Genomic DNA, 8443 nt, shown 5'->3' with positions numbered 1-8443 from the left:
ATTTATGTGTTAATGTGTTTTGTTTTTGTTTTAGAAAAAGAGACCAGTGTAAAGAAAAGGGGAGAGGTTGATTGACAGCAGAGAAATAAGAATAAATGAGATCTTCAAAGTCAAAGAAATGCAAGTGAAAATAGAATTGTATTTTATCCCAATGATCTTGTGTGATTAACTGTTTAAAAGAATTGTGATTTAAATCATAATTCATCTCCCAGCCCTGTTATTAATTACTGCTATAGGATTATTCCAATCATACTCCTCACTTCTAGTATGACAACAGTAAACTGTGGAGGAAAATCTGTGTGTCTCAAAGAATCTGTCATGGTCCGGAGTCTGGTGACTGCATCTTTGTGTTTTTGGATTATTAATATGTTTCGTTTCAATTTGTTTCTGGTTACATTTTGGTGATTTCTAGTTCTTAGGTTTTGTTCCTGTGCCTCCCATGTTTAGTGTGTCATGTCTCCAACGTAGGTTTCGTTCTTTCTTCATGTTTATTCATCTGTTTCTCAGTCGCATCTCTTGCTCCCTCTGCTCCTCATGTCACAGTGTCAAGTCTGTGTCTTTGAATGTCTCTCGGTTGCTGCGAGGACCTGTGGACACAGGTGTTCTGAAGCTCCGCCTTAAATTTATATTAGTCATGAAATTAGAAGCATAGGTTCTAAGTAACCGTTTAAATAGCAGCATATGTTGCGTCAGAAAATCCTTGGCTCTTTCAAACTCTCCCTGAAAGGGTCAGGGAATGTTAAGGGTTGCTCCGGAGGCTCCAGGAGACATTGAAACTGCAGTAGAGAGGATGGAGCAGAAGAGGTAGGCAGAAGGTGGAGGGGGCAGAGCCACAGAAATAGTGGAGGTGGCGGGTGCAGCAGCAACTCCAGGAGTGGAATTAGAAAATGAGGAAAAAGCTTGTCTTGTTCCAAAACACAAATGAAACATTCCAATTATTTCCAGTACCTTTTGGAGAAGAAATTCCTGGTTCCTATATGCATGATTAAAGTTAGTCAGAGCTAACTAGAACAGCATTTGCGGTGCAGATGCTCAGTAGCGGTTTTAGATAAGGGTGACACGGGCAGTTGCCCGGGGCGGCATCGTGGTGGGGGGCAGCATCACGGACATCGGCCAAAAAAAAAAAAAAAAAAAAAAAAAAAAAAAAAAATTGCTCGTACTCATGCTGCCTGCTGCCCCGACATCAGCCAGCGCATATTGGGAATGGCATAGGCACCAATCGGTTTTCTATCGCCCATTTGCTGGGAGTAAGGGCGCCCTCCGTTTGCGAGGTGCGCCTGCTGCTTGCAGCACAGGGAGGAGAGGGCGGGGCGGCGGGGGATTCTCTGGCTGGCTATGATTTCCATAAAAATGCACCAAAAAACAAAAGAAGACAATAAGACAGCCTCGAGTAATTCAGACACTGTCAGCACTGTTCACACGAGTGTAGGTGTAACACCGAGGCCAGCCCAGGAAACGACTCCCCAAAAATCAGTGGCCCTCCCTGCTAAAACTTGTAGCTGCAAGGAACAAATGCCCCAAAAACATGAGAAAATTAAGAAATTGTCTCGCTTTAACAATTGGAGCCTGATTTCCATAAAAATCCACCAAAAAAGAAAAGAAGACAATAACACAGCCTTGAGTAATCCAGTGACTGTCAGCAGTGATCACAAGAGTAATCCCAGACTTGGTAATCCAGACAGTGTCAGCAGTGATCATACAAGTAATTCAGCAGTGATCATAAGAGTAATCCCAGACTGGGTAATTCAGACAGTGTCAGCAGTGATCACACAAGTAATTCAGACAGCAGTGATCATCAGGAGAGGGCGGGGCGGCGGGGGATTCTCTGGCTGGCTGGAGCAGCATCTAATAACCAACTCGCAAAATAAAACAAAATTAAAACAAACTAACAACACGAAAACACCAGACATCATGATACAGACTTATAATTTGCACTGATGTTTTTTCTAAATTCTATACGTGAAAAATGAGCGCGAGAGCCCTCGGTGCGCCTGCGCGCTGCTGAAGTCAAAGTAAACTTTATTGTCATCTCCGCTACATACAGTCCAGTATGTAGAGAGACGAGACGACGAGGCTCCAGTTACAGCAGTGCAAGTAAACAAACAACAAATATAAGACGAGTAAGAAAATAAATATATACTTTAGGACTCGGGGTAAAGGGATCAATAAGAATTTAAAATGTATATATTATATGTTGTTGATTTAAAGTCTCACACACAACCCGTTTTTTGTTTTTTTTGTTTTTTTAAAAAAGAGAAAAGAAGAGGAGAGGCTGGGGATGGAGCCTGCCTATTTGCCTGACACGCTGTCAACTTTACGCAATAATGTGAGAGGTGGAATTGCTTGCTTGTTTATTAAAGTGCTTGAAAAGTTTGAATCGCAAGCCGATCACATTGCTCTGTAAACTCTTAAAACATCACAGGCTCTAAAGCAACAAGGGGAAACTCGTTGTGGTGGGCTCAACAAAAACTACGGCTGCCAGCCCTCCTCTCTGTCAAAATCAAACCAGTTAAAGGCAGACTGACAACGCCCTCTTAATGTCACTGCTAGCACCCACATGACTCCCGTTACACATCACCATAGCAACCAAACAAATGTAAACCCAGTGATCATTAAAATTCAATACATTTAATTATGGCTCCTAGAAGGAGAAGCGAGCAAAAGACACAGGTAAGCAGATGTGTCATTGGATAATGGCAGGTCATGTATCCTAAAACATTAAGAATCAGAGTGCTTTATTAATCCCTAAGGAAATTATGTGGGTTACTCCAAGAAGAAATGGTAAAAAAATGGTTAAAAAAAAAAGAAAAAAAAAAAAGTAACAGTAACAGTAGACCCTGAATTGGGATACAGCCTGTATGTCTTTGTACTGTGGGTGAGAACCCATGCAAACTCCCCACAGAAAGACCCTGGTGGTGGCATTGAACTCAGGACCTTGTTGCTATGAGGCAACAGTGCTAACCACCATTTATTACTGCCAGTAATGTACAAATACTTATTTATACCAGGGGCGTCACTAGGATTTAAGGACAGGGGGGGCTTAGCCCCCAAGAGATGCACATGATATGAACGAATGTAGTGAATGAGCACAAAATTTCACAAACAGAAAAAGACTGAGAAATTGCTTTACTACTTTTTTGGACCGATTAAACATCCTAGGCCACCAATTGATCTATTGTTTTATTTCCATCTGTTTTATAATACAGTACAACAAGAAAACAGAGGAGATGTGTTTGCTGCATCAATAACAAGAAAAAAACTTAAAATAAAAAAATACATAATTTTTATGGCTGCATACACCAGTTACTTGGTGGGTGGAAGCATCAAAGAATGACGTCTGTTTTTAAGAGTGGCAACTCGGTCAATCACTATGTTGTGACTCAGACGCTGTAGAGTGTCTTTTTCAATAGACATGACTGCAAGTCTGTGAAGTCTTTTCTGACCCATTGTTTGACGCAGCCAAATGCATCTGAGTGTTTGCCCTTAAGTGTGTCACACACAGCTTGTTTGCAGATAAAAGCTTCTGCTAGGTCTAAAGTCTCTTTCTGCAGGAACTTGTGGAGTCCTTTGGTTACAGAAAGAATCAACTGAAACATCAGTAGTGCATAGACTGCTGAGAACTTGTAGAGCTTTGCTCTGAGACCGACAGCTATGGGGGATCCAATTGCAGATAGGCACTCCAAAATGACAGGCAATGTCGCAAGAACTGCACTGATTGATTGCAACTGACATGGCCAGTGAGTGTTTGAAAGGTGCACAAGCTCAGTTTTTGTCAATCCAAGCTTTGCCTGAGTCTCCATGAACTTATGATGATTGACTAGGGAGGTGCTGAAGAAAGAATACACACACTCCAACAAGCTGAAAAGCTCCACAGCCTCTGGGACAGCCTTGCAAGTATTGCACAAAACCAGGTTGAGCTGATGAGTATAAAAATGCACATAGACAGCCTCAGGATGGAGCCTTCTAAAATGTGCTTGTACACTTCCAGTGGAACCACTCATAACGGCTGCACCATCATATGTTTGTGCACAAACACACTTAAGCTCTGCAAGACCATTGTTTTGGATCTGCTGCTGAATCTCATTTGCAATGGACTGGGCATCAAATGATTTTATCTCTGCAAGTGCAAGGCAACCTTCACTGCCCCTCTGACACGTACCTGACACAAACAGCTAACTGCTCTGCCTTTTCATTCCTTTCCTGATCTGCCATGATGGCATATACTTTAGACTTTGTCATTTCAGATACAATGACATGAGCAACTTCCTGGGCACAACAGTCAATCGTGTCATTCTGGGATGTTGGCAAGAAATACTGTGCATTTGATGGGGGATTATGTTTTTGAAGAAAAGGATCAAACTCCTTTAAAAGCTCCGCACGTAAAAGCTCTGTTTGGGCTGTCTTCACCTTCATCACTGACCAAACTATCATGTTTGATGTTTTTGCCAAACACTCTACATGGGAAGCAGAAAGCTGCATTCTGGTTGACTGAATATTCTAACCAGTTGTGCTTTTCAAACCAGCTGTGGTTAAATGCTCGCTTCTGTGTACCAAAAGTATCATGTGGATAGCTCTTCAGCTTCACCTGTACCTAAATCAAACCCTGTAGTAGAATGAGTTGCTGCAGCTGCTTCATCATTTTCCCTCTCTTGGCCTGTTTGCTCTCCTCTCTCTGTAATAACTTGATCTTCCTCTGCCTCTCGATCCATTTGCTGCAGCTCCTCTGTCTCTCCTTGCTCTCTCTGACTTGAACTTGCCTGTTGACCTTTTTCTCCCTCAGCCTCTCCTTCTGCCTCACCCTTCAAGATACATTAAAACATACTGACTTGTAATGTAAATTGCTAATATCATGACTTCTGCTCACACGCCACAGTAATTTGTTGCTCCCAAACAGGGGCGATTCTAGGATTAGAGCTTTGGGGGTGCTGAGCACCCAGAGAGCTGCCCAGCCAGGCAAGATAAACTTTACACGTCACGATGAGACTTCTTCCCCGTCTCTGTCAGTCCCTGCATCCTTAAATGTCTCCAGTTGTCCCGAGTTCCCTCTGACTGTCTCCTTGGTGCATTTAAACCCCTGTTCCTCCCTGTCCTCATCCTCTGTTGTCTTCGTCTCCGTTATCAGTCATCATAATTTTACCATCTCTGTGCAAGTCTGCAAATTTCTTTCTTAAATCATAAGATTCTTAAATTCAACAAGTCTCTCTGTGCCTGGGTCCTCGTCACAAAACATGACATCACTGTTTTGTACATTTTAACACAATTTAATTCCACATTTGAGAAAGAAAGGCAAAACACTTTTTTTGAAAAGTCTGTAACAAAACCATCAAATCTGATCAAGGTTATTTAAATGCTGCAAAAGAAGAATGGATTGGGATAAAAAAAAAATACATATCCTAACCTTAATTACTGCGGGAGAATAATGAATGATGCTCATAGTGAGTAAGAAGTAAACTGAGTGCATTTGGACAGAGATTCACTTTTAATGTGTGTGTGTATAATATAATACAGATACATAAAAAACACTCCCAAAACAGAATAAATTATTACAAATAAAAATCTTTACTGCAGATACTAATTTTACTAATTTAATAATACTAATTTTGTGTTGTAAGATTTATGAGTTTCATGCTTTCATAGTGGTACTTGGGAGAGCTTGACATTTTTCTCAGGTGGTACACACTGTAAAAAGTTTGAGAAACACTGATAAGTGTATGTGTGCTTTTGGAAAACATTTAAAGCTGCTGTACAGAATCTTTGAAACAAGCTTAAAACACTTTTAGAATATAAACAGAGCACTCTGCTTCTCTTTACAGCTCCTCACTCCACCAGGGCTGTTTGGCACTTTCTGATAGTGTGCAAATGTGGTGCACGTACTGCGACAGTCATACAGACAACTGGACGGTCCAAAAGTTGGCCTACCTATTACTGGCTGAGGTTTTAGTAGAGTTGTGGCTGAACCACATAAAAATATATCATTAATTTTAATCTCCCCAATCAATGATAATGTTGGAATGTTGTTAAAGAGGGTCAAAAATGTTTCAACCCAGTTTATTTTGCAGCTTCTGTATAGCAGCTTTAATGTAGGGAGAAAACAACTTCCTGATTGTGTGAGTAAAATCAGGTTTTTTCTCTTTGTCAGTTTAATAGTTTCTGTTTTGTTCCCTGTCTGTTTTCTTACCTGGTTCTTCCTGACCTTGTACTTTCTCCTGACGTTCCCTCTTTCCTCTCTCCCTCTTTGGACTGACAATCATACACAAATAGATTGGATTCAATTAGATGAAAAATTACATTAATATGAAAAAATACTATTAAGATCACTAACAAAAAGTCCTCTCTCAGTGTACTTTCAACCAAAAGGCAAATAACCAAACCACATGTACATCTGATAAAAGATATAAATATTGAAACACTGATCCAACATTATCCTTTATTGATGGATCATTTGATTTTACACTTTTACCTGAATGTTGCTCCTTTTTTTGAAAAAACTTCCTTATATCCCTTATGAACCTGGCTGTCTCTCTGTACACACACACACACACACACACACACACACACAACCGTAGTTTTAAGGTTAATGGGCATTCAGTCAGTTAGCTAGTTAGTATCCATTTCAAACAGGACAGTGGTAACAACAGTAGGCTACGGACAATTTTTAGTTTTAGATTTTAAATATGCAACAGGACGGTCAAATGTCGCTGATTTTACTACAGAGTAGGACGGATTGTAGGGTAGCAAACATTGTCGGAAAACATGTTTTCAACACTGCAGGTTACCTGGTGTAATGTTTTTCAGCTAAAAAGAAACATGGCCTGACTCCTACCTAACTATATAAAGAGTAACTGAAGGTTAAATGCAGCTAATATGTCCTGTTTTAAGCCAGACACTCACACCTCCGCTCCGCTGCGTCTGCTGCCGCTCTGGCAGCAACAGAGCTAGAGCCAGAGTAAGGGAGAGCCGAGCTGGAACAAACCATTTTGGGAGGGGGGGTGTTATCTATACTTTTGTTGTTAAAATGTTATGTTTCAACCAAGTACTGTATGGTTTTTATATTTTTAGCAGTGTGTCACACAGACAGCAAATATTGTCCAAAAAAAGTAAGAAATCTTTGGGGGTGCTTTGATTCATTTTGGGGGTGCTGAAGCACCCCCAAAAATGGGCTAAAATCGCCCCTGCTCCCAAATATTTTGAAGTTACAAACATTACATTTTGAGCACGCAAGTGACTAAAGTCGTTGCAATTTAAAGCCCTGAAAAATATTACTAGATTACTTGAATTGAAGTAATATTAAAATAGAACCCTCAGAAATATGTGGGTCTGGCTAATTTGACATATATATATATGTATATATACATATATATATATATATATATATATGCATATATGTCTTTGCTCTCTCCACTTTCTAACCTTGACTCTCCTAAATAAAAGCTCAAGTTAAACAGGTCTTATATGTTGTACCATGACTGAAATGTTTCATATTTCATATCCATAATGAGTTCCATTAAATTCTAATCAGACTGTCTGCATCACAAATGACTCCATCCTGTGAAATCTTTGACTCACCTCTCCAGCAGAGGTCTCTCCCCTCTCACTCTCTGTGCTCCTCTGGTCTGACTCCTACAGGTTAATGGGGATGGAGGAGTGATTATTATTATTTCCACTGATGATAACCACACCTGAATGAGCTCAGCTCCATTTTTCAGAGCTAAAACGAGTGACAGAAATTAACATTATGCTAACAATTTAACTTAGTGCACTAGCCAGGTTTTTATTTATCAAAATGGGAGCACCTGGTTCATTAATTACATGGGACTCTCTGCTGTCAGCTGGAGCTAACTAATTGTTACTACCAGCCAGTGATGAAGACTTACTTTTTTACGTATATCCATGTTTTCTTGCTGTTTGCAGCATGTACGCTAGTGTGTCCGCAGGTGTAGACGAGCGGAGTGTAAAGTAGCAGTGAAAACGAGGACTGGATTTTCAGTAATGTGATGTTCCCTGTGAACAACTGGAACGGATTGGATAACGAAGCACTGACGCTACCTTAACAGTGTAAAGTGAAAGGGACCAACCGAGTTATGATCATATTTATGTGATAGCGACAGGTTTATATTATTATTTCTTTAAACTCATATTCCAGCATCTTTATATTGAATTTGTCTGCAAGTTCTGTTAAAAAAATAGAATAAGTTAAAAAAAACAAAAAAAACAAAACACCAAATTATTTAGGGGGGCTTAAGAATATTTTAGGGAGGCTTCAGCACCCCTAAAATAGGCCTAACGACGCCACTGATTTATACTTTACTTTGTATTTTCTAATGTAATTTTATTTTGACAAATTTATCAAAAGATTTCCATTATGCTCAGTTTTCTACACTGAGGTATTAAATTGGTGTATTAAATTAAATTAAATTATTAAATTAAATTAAATTGGGGCGAT

The 8443-nt window shown here is 39.8% G+C and overlaps 1 long non-coding RNA gene across 1 annotated transcript; it reads right to left on the bottom strand.

Annotated features, from left to right (window-relative positions):
- Positions 1 to 2803: 2803 nt before the first annotated feature.
- Positions 2804 to 8197, bottom strand: LOC109203034 (uncharacterized). The gene is made up of 3 exons (XR_003220898.1): positions 7875 to 8197; positions 7567 to 7620; positions 2804 to 4799 (listed from the first exon to the last, which is right to left on the bottom strand). It is a non-coding gene; the product is annotated as an uncharacterized LOC109203034 (long non-coding RNA).
- Between the last annotated feature and the right edge of the window lie 246 nt (positions 8198 to 8443).

This window comes from Oreochromis niloticus, linkage group LG7, assembly GCF_001858045.2.
Source record: "Oreochromis niloticus isolate F11D_XX linkage group LG7, O_niloticus_UMD_NMBU, whole genome shotgun sequence".
Lineage (NCBI taxonomy): Eukaryota > Metazoa > Chordata > Actinopteri > Cichliformes > Cichlidae > Oreochromis > Oreochromis niloticus.
The sequence above is the reverse complement of the archived record's forward strand: the minus strand, read 5'-3'. Positions and strand labels throughout refer to the sequence as shown.